Source organism: Urocitellus parryii, chromosome 2 (assembly GCF_045843805.1).
Source record: "Urocitellus parryii isolate mUroPar1 chromosome 2, mUroPar1.hap1, whole genome shotgun sequence".
Taxonomy (NCBI): domain Eukaryota; kingdom Metazoa; phylum Chordata; class Mammalia; order Rodentia; family Sciuridae; genus Urocitellus; species Urocitellus parryii.
This window is the reverse complement of record NC_135532.1, coordinates 182,150,394-182,161,861: the sequence shown is the minus strand read 5'-3', so window position 1 is coordinate 182,161,861 and position 11,468 is coordinate 182,150,394. Positions and strand designations below refer to the sequence as shown.

The 11,468-nt window shown below is 37.8% G+C and overlaps 1 long non-coding RNA gene across 1 annotated transcript; it reads left to right on the top strand.

The window, feature by feature from the left end:
* The first annotated feature begins 408 nt into the window (after positions 1 to 408).
* Positions 409 to 11,468, top strand: LOC113183175 (uncharacterized). Its single transcript, XR_003300834.2, has 3 exons — positions 409 to 982; positions 2,592 to 4,128; positions 10,312 to 11,468. It is a non-coding gene; the product is annotated as an uncharacterized LOC113183175 (long non-coding RNA).

Below are 11,468 nucleotides of genomic sequence, written 5' to 3'. Positions count from 1 at the left end.
GGTCTAGGGTTGAGCTGAGTCTGGATGGAGATGAAACACTGCCATTCTCCCAGGACAAGCTTTTTATTTCTTGCTTTGTCTTCCGACCTCCTCCTCTACTTTCCCTCTTCCCAAGCCATCCAATGCACAGTCACTTCCAGACACAGGACTTCAGACTCCCTTAATTTCCCTTCTCACCTTCTAGTAAAATTTAACTCCAGAGCATTTAGATCCGTCAATGTAGAATACCTACCCTCTACTCTTTATTAGTGTCAACAACAGGAATTGTTTGAGAATGTTTATCCATTGAAACTTTTTATGATGATCTTTGTAATGAGATGTGATCACATTACAAAGATCTCATACTGATGTTTGTAATGAGATGACTTTTTTCTCCATATAAATCAGATGTCTTCTTCTTCAGCATGTGGATGTCAGATGAGACCGCATACAAGACCAGCAGACTGCTCAGTGCCAAACTAAAGGAGTCCTCTTACTAACCAATTGGATAGAAGATTAATTTATCCATTCAACACCACTTCCTAACCATTTAACCTGAACTCCTGGAGTACCTGACATCCAGCATCCCATTCCTGTTACGTGTATATTATCTACCCCTTCTCATCCGACTGGGAGGCCTTTCAGAAAAATGGGACCTCAGTTTGCCACTGCCCTGTGAATGCTCACTGCACTTCTTGAGCCTCAGAGAGGAGGATAGAGAGAGCACCCTATCTCCACTGATTACATTCTTCTCATCAAATTCAGCCAAAATGGCTTAAGCACCGAACATGCGTGTTAGCAGAGGAGCTCAGAGAAGGAGGGATCGAGGATTATTTAAGGATCATTGTTGAAGCTGGATGAGGATCCATGGAAGTTTATCAGATAATTTGGTCTACTTCTATAAATACTGGAAAATGCCCCGACTAAGAAGAATATGAAGAAATAGAAGGAAACTGAGCAGGCTTCACATAGCAAGTAGCAGCTGCGCAAAACCAAAGCCCGGGTAGGATTTCAACGAGCCGACACTGGGTCGGGGGCCAGGCCAGGCAGGGAACATCACTAGCCAAGGCACAGAGACTGGAAAATACAAAGTGTTCATGAAGAATTGGGAGTAGTCAAGTGTCGCTGTAGTAGAGGGGGCAAGAGGGGGACAGGGGGAGATGGGCTAGAAAGGTATCCTGGGGTCAGAGCTGGGCCCTAGAGAGGCCCCATGAGGAGCTGAACTTATTCAGTTCATGGGGGAAAGTGACCTCACTGGTTAAGCTTGAGTTGGCCCTACCCCTTCAGTCAGTCTGGGTGCAGGCCCAGAAGCAGGGCATGTGGCAGAACCTGGCAGAGGAGGATGCTGGCAGTACTGGCAGGCTTGTTTCTTCACCAGGAAACAAGGTTTCCTGTAACTCAGACCCATGAATCAGCATTTCCTCTGTCAATAATACACAGCAAGAAATGCACCAGAGCCTGGGCAAATGGAAGAAAGGAAGGAATATTCCATGACATAGCTGGCCTCTGCTCTCCTTTCCCCTCATGAAACACTCCTGATAAGCTCCAAAGAGCACTCAGGTTTCATAAGATAAGTTTCTCAGAGGACCTCCCAGTATCTCGCAGGGATTAAGGCCTACAGAATGCTGGCCTCTCTTGTATATTGTGTATTTCTGTCGCCATGAGGAAAGTAGAATCTCTTTCTGCATTCTTTCACCTTGTGAGAATCAGACATTAATAACAGTGTTCCTTCCTGACAGAGATTTGAGTGATTTGCCTTTGAGTTTTCACACTTACATATCCAATGTCTTATTTAATTCTCATGATAATCCTGTGAGGAACACGGGGAACATTATATCCATTTAATAAACACAGGTTTCAAAACAGGAAGACGAAATGCTTCTTCCCTGTCAGAGGTATTTCGAAGAAGCCAGAACTGACCCCAGCTCTTCAAACTGCAGTCCAGAAATCTTTTCAAAGCTATAGACTTTGAAAAGCATAGATATTTAATATATTTATCTTCAAATATATTGAACAATACTAATGAATCAGTAAAACAAGATATTTAATTTATAGGACTCTGATATGTATTATACGTGCATATACCTTATCTAGCCCCAGAAAGAATTTTATTCACTGTCCTAGTTCATTCATTCATTTATCAAAAATGTATTAACTGCCTACCATACACCAGGCTCTGTTCTAGACACATTCAGTGGTGAATGAAACAGATGAAAAGTCCTGCCTTCATATTCTCGTTGAGGAGCTCAGACAATAAATAGGGGGAAAGAGTAAAATAGAGATTGTGTTAGAGAGTTGCATGTGCTTTGAAAAATAGAGAAACGGATAAGAGTATTGAAGGGGTGCAATTTACATAGGATGTTCCAGGACAACTTGATTTAAAATGTGACATATGGAGAGAGAAACTATGTGGCTAAAAGGGATGGGGGTAGTCAGCAGAAGAAACAGCATGGGCAAAGGCCTTGAAGTGGAACTTTCTGGCAAGTTCAAGGAACAGTAGTCAGGTATGGTTGAAAGATAAAAAAAATGAAGTCACCATATTCTCTATTCTCCCCCCACACACTTCCTCTCTCTCTGCCTCTTCCCCGTCTCTCCCTCTTTCTCTTGTCTAGGTTTTCAATAATGGTCCAGGATTAAAAGCTGCAAGCCAATTCCCATGGCCCCTGGTTGCAGAAGCTATGCAGGGCAAGGTCAGGCAGAGGAGCAACTTAGTTCCTGGGCTTGGGCCCTGGCCCCACACCTCCATCAAATTCTTATTTAATGGGACCACAAGAACACATTGACCTCCTCTTGCCTGGGCAATAGGCTGAAAGCAGAACCAATCCTTCTTGATTCCCCCTATTCTAGGCCTTCCCAGGGATGCTCATCTTCCAATACAGCCTGCTCCTAAGCATCAGGGTAAGAAACCCCAGGAGAAGGAGGAAAAGGATGACATCAAAGCTATCATCTCTGCAAAACCTCACTCCTCAATTCAGGGGACTGAGGGAGTGTGGGTGTGGGCATGCACATGGACATGAAGGAAGAGAAAAGAAAAAGAGCCAACCTGCCTTCCCTCCGGAATCCTGGCATCGCCTCCCTTCTTATTCCTTCTCTTATTAATCCTATAGGCTTAACGGGAAAGCTCATATCTAATTCATGCCCCTTCTGCCTCCACTTTGCCTCCTTCACATCTTGGAGGGTTTTTGAAAATTCCTTTGTGTAGCTTCAGCAAACTTTGACACTACCACCAATGAGAAGGCCGTTCAGTCCCTCCAGGTCTTTGATGAATGTCTCTTTGCTTTGCCTGCAGAAGTCACTAAAATAGATAAGAACAGCACAGTACTCCAGGTCGACAGTGGACACTAGGTGGAGAAGTCCCTCACCTCATTTATCAGAGCAAATGAGCAAAGAAGAGAGATACTGTCATCCAGAGCCTATTAACAACTCCGATGAGCCACAGGTATCCGGACCCAAGTGGAGGAGTAAAAGTCACTCAAACAGCTCTTGCACTTCTTTCTCTCCTCGGGGCCTTTCTCCATCGCTGCCTCCTTGGGAGCACTTGCCCAGATCTGTCGTCACCATCCTCATTTGAGTCTCTTCGGAACTACTATTTAAATCAAAACTTCTCATTTTGAGGTCATTTTCATAGATTTATATGTGGTTGCAAGAAATAATACAAAGAGATCCCTTGTAGCCTTTACCAAATTTCTCCCGATGTTAACATCTTACAAAACTGTAAACAATATATTGTCAATAATGTAATCAGGATGAGAAGATCTCCATCACCAGGAGCCTCCAGTGGGACCCCCTTGTGGCCACAACCACTTATCTCCTGTCCCTTACCCTCCTTTATCCTGGCAACCACTATTCTGCACTTCCTATAATTTTAACGATTCAAAAATATAAGTGGAATTATATCAGAAAAAAATTGGGGAATTGGCTTTTTCCCATCAGGATAAAGTTTCATCTAGGATATGTATCAATAGGTGGTTCCTTTTTATTGCTGAGTACTATTTCATGAATGAAAGTACCACAGTTTATTCACCCCTTGAAGACACCTGAGTTGTTTTCAGTTTTGGGCTACTGTGAATTTCCTGACACCATATGAGGCTGCTATGAACATTCATGTTCTCTGGAATAAATGCTCAGGGGTACATGCTTGCATGTAAGGTAGGTGCATATTTCCTTCTTCTACTTTTGCTTTTAAAGATACTGTCACACTGTGTTCCAGGGAGGCTGTACTATTTACATCTCAACAGCAATGTAAGACTGATTCAGTTTCTCTGCATATATGGCAGCACATGGGGTTGCCACTTTTTTTCAGCCATTCTGATAGGTATGTATAGAGTGATATCTCACATTTTTAACTTACATTTCTCTAACCATTGATGATGTTGAACATTTTTCCCATGTGTTTATTTGCCATCCACACATAACTTTTTGTGGAATTTCTGTTCCATGTCTTTTGTTGATTTCAAATTGGATTATTTGCTTTTTAAGTGTTGAGTTTTAAATGTTCTCCATATATTATAGACATGAGTTCCTTGTTAGATATGTGATTTGCAAATGTTTTCTTCCCATTCATTTCAGTTTTGTCTTTTAATCTTGCCTTTCACCAAGAACTTTTTTTTTTAATTTTAAAATCATGATACAGTTCTTATTTATCATTTTTCAGTGGATTATGCTTTGGGTGGCAAATGGAAGAACTATTTGCTTAACCTTAGTTCCAAATAGAAGTTCCTCCCTATAATTTTTTCTGGAAGTGTTTTCATTTTTTATTTTGCATTTAAGTTCTTTGTCCATTTTGAGTCAATTTTTGTATAATGTATAAAACTTAGATGGAGGTTGTGGTACTTATGTGTTTGGGTTTTGCCTATGAACGTCCAGTTACTCCAGAACCAAAGGCTATCTTTATCCCATTGAATTGTGTTTGCTACTTTGTAAAGAATAGATAGGCTTATATGTTTGAGTTTCTGTGCCTTCTATTCTGTTCTGTTAATTTATATGTGTATCTCTCTACAAATACTACACAGTCTAGATTATTATGGCTATATTGTGGACTCAGGTGGACAGGTTCCTCCTACTTTATTCTTCTTTTTCAAAATTCTAGCTCTTCAAGTTTCATTGTGTTCCCATATGAATTTTAGAATTATTTTGTTTGATACTTACTAAAAATAATTGCATGTAATTGGATCTTGAGAGAATATATGATAAATTTAGATATCAGTTTGGGGAAAATTAATATCTTCAACATAGTGGTGGGCAGAATAATGGCACTTCAAAAATTTCCACAGCCTTTTCCCTGGAACCAGAGACTATGGATTTATAGGGTAAAAGAGACTATAGACAGGGAATATTATTCTCTTCTCACAGCAATCAGAAAAAAATCCTGACCTGCCAATACCTTGATTTGAGCCCTGTCATACTCAATACCAGACTCAATACCAAAAATTAAATTGATTTGTGTGTGTTTATTTTGAATACTTAAAACTTGCTGCACTCAATTATTAGTTCTAAGAGGTTATTTGGTAGATTACTGGTAATTTTCTGTATAGCAAGCATATTGTCTACAATCAAGGCAATTTTATTTGCCACTTTTTGATCTTTTTGCCTTACATTCCCTTTTCTTCCCTAATTGCACTGGCTAGAACTCCTAATTCTGTGTCAATTAGAATAGCGACAGTGAACATTCTTGCAACCTTCCTGATCTTAGGAAGAAAGGACTCAGTCTTTCATGATTAAACATAATCTTAGCTGCAGGGTTTTTGTAAAAATACTGTTTATCAAGTTGAGAGTTCTCTTAAAGTCTTAGGTTTCCTGAGAATTTTTATCATGAATGAATGTTGAATTTTGTCCAATGCTTTTTCTACATTCACCCATGTGAGTATGTGTTTTTCTTCTTTATACTGTTACTATAGTGGATTAACACTGATTTTTTAAAATCAGCACACGAATATTAAACTAGCCTTGCATCCTTAAAATAAAATCCATTTGGTCATTGTGCAGAATTTCATTTATAATTGCTGAATTCTATTTGATAATTTCTTCTATTTGGTTACATTCTGGTTTTTAAGTGTTTTGCATCTATCTGCATGAGGAATATTTACAGTTTTCTTTACTTGTACTCTCTTTATCTGATTTTAGAATCAGGGCAGTATTACTTTCATAAAATGAACTGGGTATTGTTCCCACCTCTTCTATTTTCTAGGGGATATATAGTCTTGATGTTAATTCTTCTTTAAATGTTTGGTAGAATTCTTTAGTGAATTCTTTCAGGGGAGCTTTTAAATTATTAATTCAATTTTCTTAATGATTATAGGGCTCTTCAAATTACCTATTTTACTTTGAGTAAGTTGCTGTAGTTTATGTTTTTTGAGGGGTTGATAAATTTCATCCAAGCTGACAAATTTTTGTGTTTACAGTTATACAGTGTCCCTTTATTATCCTTTAAATAATGGAGGGTCTGTAGTGATATTGTTGGCTTCATTTTTTTATATTGATCAGTTGTTTGTCCTTCTCCTTTTATCATCTTGATAGAAATTGGTTAATTATTTTGACCTTTTTAAAGAAGCATTTCCTTGTTGCATTGATTTTTTTTCTATTGTGTTTTGGTTTTCTTTGTAACCAGTTTCTGTTATCTTTTTTGTTTCTTTCCTTTAGCTTACTTTGAATTTGTTTTTACTTTTCTGTGTTTTATTTGTTTTTTGATGTAGGAACTTACAAGATTAACAGGAGATTTTTTACTAATGTAAGCATTTAGTACTGTAAATCACCCCCTGCATCTTGCTATGTCCCACAAGATTGAAATGTTTACTCAATTTCATGCAGTTCACTGCATTTCACTCACTTCAATGAATTTATTCATTCACTTCAGTTTGATCTCCCTTTAGACTTATTCCTTGACCCATGGATTATTTAAATTATATCGTTTGGTTTCTTAATGTTTGAAGATTTTCCTGTTGTCCTTCTGTTATTAATTTCTAGTTTAATTTCATTGTGGTCAGAGAATACAACCTATATAATTTCAACTATTTAATTTTTTTTTTGTACTAGGGATTGAACCAGGGGAATTTAACCACTGAGCCATATCTTCACCTCTTTTTATTTTTTATTTCAAGACAGGGTCTCACTAAATTTCTTAGAGCCTCACCAAGTTGCTGATGCTGGCCTTGAACTTGTGATCTTCCTGTTTCAGCCTTTGAAACTTGTGGGATTACCATGCATCACTGCATCTGGCCAACTATGTTAATTTTTGAGGTTAGCTTTATGGCCCAGGATATGGTCAATCTTGACTTATATTCTGTGGTGCTTGAAGAGAATATGTATGTAGTTTTTGTTGGGTATAGTATTCAATAAATGTGAATTGTATTCTGTTGATTGGTGATGAGATTGAGTCCCTCTATACTTTATTTTCTGTCTAGTTTAAATTGTATGTAAAAAATACATCTACAAATATAAATATAGATTTGTCTATTCTATCAGTTCTATCAGTTCTTATTCAGCATAATTTGCATCATTGTTTTGTAGTAAATTCACACTTTGAATTGCTTTATTTTCTTGATAGTTACCCCTTGTTATGGTTTGGATGTGAGGTGTCACCCAAAAGTCATGTGTGAGACAATGCAAAAGGGTTTAGGGGAGAAGTGATCAGGTTATGAGAGCCTTAAGAAAATCAGTGAATTAATCCCCTTATGGGATTAGCTGAGTGGGATTGAAAACAGGTAGGGTGTGTGGCTGGAGCCTTTGGGGTATATATTTTATATTAGAGAGAGAGTAAAGTCTGCTTCCTTCTGCCACACTCTTCCCCATGATGTCCTGCCTCACCTCGAGACCCAGGGAATAGAGCTGGCTATCTATGGACTGAGACCTCTGAAGCTGTGAGTCCCCCAAATAAACTTTTCCTCCTCTAAAATTGTTCTTGTCAAGACTTTCAGTCACAGCAAAAAAAAAAAAAAAAAAAAAAAAGGCTGACTAATAAAATATTCCTTTATCATGATATAATGTCCTTCACTGTTTTGGTAATTTTCTTTGCTCTGAAATCTATTTTATTGGATATTAAGATAGCCATTTGTGCTTTCTTTATATGCATCTGCAAGATGAGCCTTTTTCTATTCCTTTACTTTCAAGTCCTTATATTTGAGGTGAATTTCTTTCAGACAGCATATGTAGAGTCATATTTTTAAATCTATTTTGTCAATCTCTTTTAATTGGTATATTTAGATTATTAATATTTAATGTAATTTTGATATGCTAGGATTTGTCTGACATTTTCTTATTTCTTGATTTCCTTTTTCTTTTTGGTTTGTTTGTGCTTGGGTTGGTTTTTTTTTGTTTTTTGTTTTGTTTTGTTTTGTTTTTTTACTATTTTTTTTCCTTTCAAAAATACTACTTGAACATTTTGAAGAATTTCATTTAAATTTATCTATAGTGTTCTTGAATGTATCACTTTGAAAGTTTTTTAGTTGGTTGTTGTAGGAATTATATTACACATACCTGTCACAATCGACTGGTATCATCATATTACCAATTTGTGTGAAATACAGAAAACTTACCTACCTTTTCTTTTCTTTATCCTCCCCCATTTTAATATAATTGCCTTAGATGTATTCTCTACATATGTTCAGGATCAAATTAGAAAGTGTTGTGCTTTGTTACAACCATCAAGCACAATCTAGAAGACACAAAAGTAAAAGGAAAGATATTTTTGTTTTTTCCTATTTTTGCTTAATGTGTTTTTTTTTCTTCCATCTCCATTTTGCAATTTCTTCATTTATCCTTCCTTTCTATTTACAGAATATCTCTTGGAAATTCTTGTAAGGGTAGCCTGGCCTGTTGGTGACAACCCCTCTTGGTTTCCTACATCTGAGAATGTCCCAATCTCCCTTCACTTCTGAGGATAGTTAACTGGATATAGGATTCTCGATTGATTCTTAGTTATTTGCTGTCAGAACTTGAAAAACATTGTGCCACTTTCTTCTGGCCTACATGGTTTCTGGTGAGAAATCTGCTGTAATTTATACTATTCTTCTTCTATAGGAAGGATATCATTTCTTTCTGGTGGCTTTCAAATGATTTTGTCTCTAGTTGTTAGGAATTTGGCTATGATATGTCATGTCATGAATTTCTTTGAGTTTATCCTGTGTGAGGTTTACTCAGGTTTGTGGCTCTGTCTTACCAAGTTTGGAAAGTTTTCAGCTAAAAGTTTTTGACACTGTTCTGTTAGAAAAAAAAAAAAGGTGAACCTCATTATTTCCAGATAGAAGTAAGAAATCCAGGTTCTACACTCAGTTTTTGTTGACAGTTGAAGGGTGACTCCTCAGTATTACTGGGCAGGAGTGGGAGTTCTTGCTCGCCAGTAGGCCTACACAAATATCTCCTGTCTAGTAGGATGGGAACATTTCATTGCTTGCCCCCATTGCTAATAGGAAAATATGGCCTTATTACTACATAGTGATAAAATTCTGACTCTCTTGTGGAGTGAGGTATAAGTGCTTCATTACTTCAAGGTAGAAATGGAATTCCATGCTGTCCACATGGTCTTCACTTATCATAGCTGCTGGGAAGCATGCTTCATTACAACCCTGCAGAAATGAAAATACCAGCCCCCTCCTCAACTTTCTCTGACACCATGCCAAATGGAAAGATCTGGGGGCACATAATGACACCATGCAGAGAGTAGAAGTCTAGACTTTGTAGTTGACTTTTGCTGGCATGTGCAGGGAAAGGTTTGTGTATTTTGTAGTGTTTAGCTGAGATAGAATGGTTGCAACCTAAAAGTTTTCTGTTTGTACTTGCTACTCATTTCCTGACCTTCTGATAAGATTTTTGTTGTTGTTGTTTTGTTTGCTTGTTTGTCCATCTGTACACACACACATTTCTAGTTGTTACCATTCTTCTAAGGGAGGTCTACTGAGAAAAAAATTGAGAGAATTCTTAATTAATTAAGTTGTTACTTGTGTCGTGAGGTTAGGGACCTAGCTAGTCTTCCCCCTTCCCTTGACCTGTCAAAATATCCTTATATTTGTCTTATACCTGATATCCAGGGGTTTTAGTTATACTTGGCAGGAAGAATAGAGAAAACTGTGTATATTTCATCTTTATAGAAGCATAAGTTTCCACTGAACTTTTGAAATGGTATTATGACCAAACTTCTTACCCCAGGTGTCCTCTCCTTGCAGATAAAATAGTATTCCACTTTAAAATACTGAAAGACCACATTATTTTCTTTTCTGTAGAATTCTTGTGAGGTTTGACCGATGCTAGAATAATATGAAATACATCTGCCTGGTATTTAATGTCTCCACTATCTAACTATAACTCTCCTCTTCATTTTCTTTCTCCTCCTTTCCACAGAACCCTGGAGCCTCAGTGAACTGCACTTGTTCCTTTCTAAAATGCTCTGGAAACTCTCTGGGCTTTCCTGCTACCTCATTTTGCTTTTGTCATTTTTATACCTGGAATATCCCATAATTTCAATTTTTTTTTCTTTCCATCCAAGAACCACTCAAATACTGCAACCTATCTTTTCTACTTCTCCTTGAACTCTCCTGACCTCTATTATCTGTAGCACTTCTGTGGTATGGGCTGCATACTGTGTGTGTGTGGAAGTTATTTATTAACAGAAATTTAGCTACACAACTAGGGTATGAGCTCCTTGATGAATAAAGCCCAGGATGATTCTTCTCGGCCTCCTCAATAGACCCTGGTGCAGGAAATGATACACAATATGTGCATAAAAAAAAACATGTAAAGAATTAATTCACATGATTCCTACATGGTAGTCCATCCAAAAAAGTCTCTTTGACTTCCCATCTTTAGGTATTTCAGGAGCCATTTTTCAGGACTTTCCATTTGAAGTCAAATTCTGCGAGTGGAATTTGACTTAGCATCTAAAGAGATCTGGATCCTTGAGTAGTTGAAGGGAAACACTACTCTCAGCACTAAGCCAGATCTCAAGGGAAAGTCTTTCTTTGGCTTTCAAAGTCATGAAGATTGTCTCGGAAAACTACGGATTAATTATGCAGAGATGGGACACAGCCAGAGAAACAAAAATCCACTGATTTACAGAAATAACACCTTTTCTCACCATCTAAATTAGTAGTTCAGAGTCTCCTAAATGGAGATATATTAAGGAAGCAGAATGCAAATGTGATCTCTATCTATTCCCAGCTCAGCAGGCATCGGTATCTAACAACATCATTAAGGTTGTCTTTGCATAGACAGGTCCAGGCAGGGAATGGCTACTCTCCAGGGACTCTTTCCACCATCACAGAACAGGAAAAAGTAAAGTGGCAAGCAAAGGGAGCAGAGGTGAAGACAAGAAATAGTGAGGAGGAAGGGGCAGGCTTTCCATTCTGACCGTCAAGAGCCACTTCCTGGTGATTCCAATGTCCTCTCTTTAGCTGATTCTCTTTTCTTCCTACCATTACTGCTTCTGTATTCTTTTATATGGTTTTCCAGCCTGCTTGCTTCCCTGAATCAACTCACCTTAAACACACACACCAAAGTGA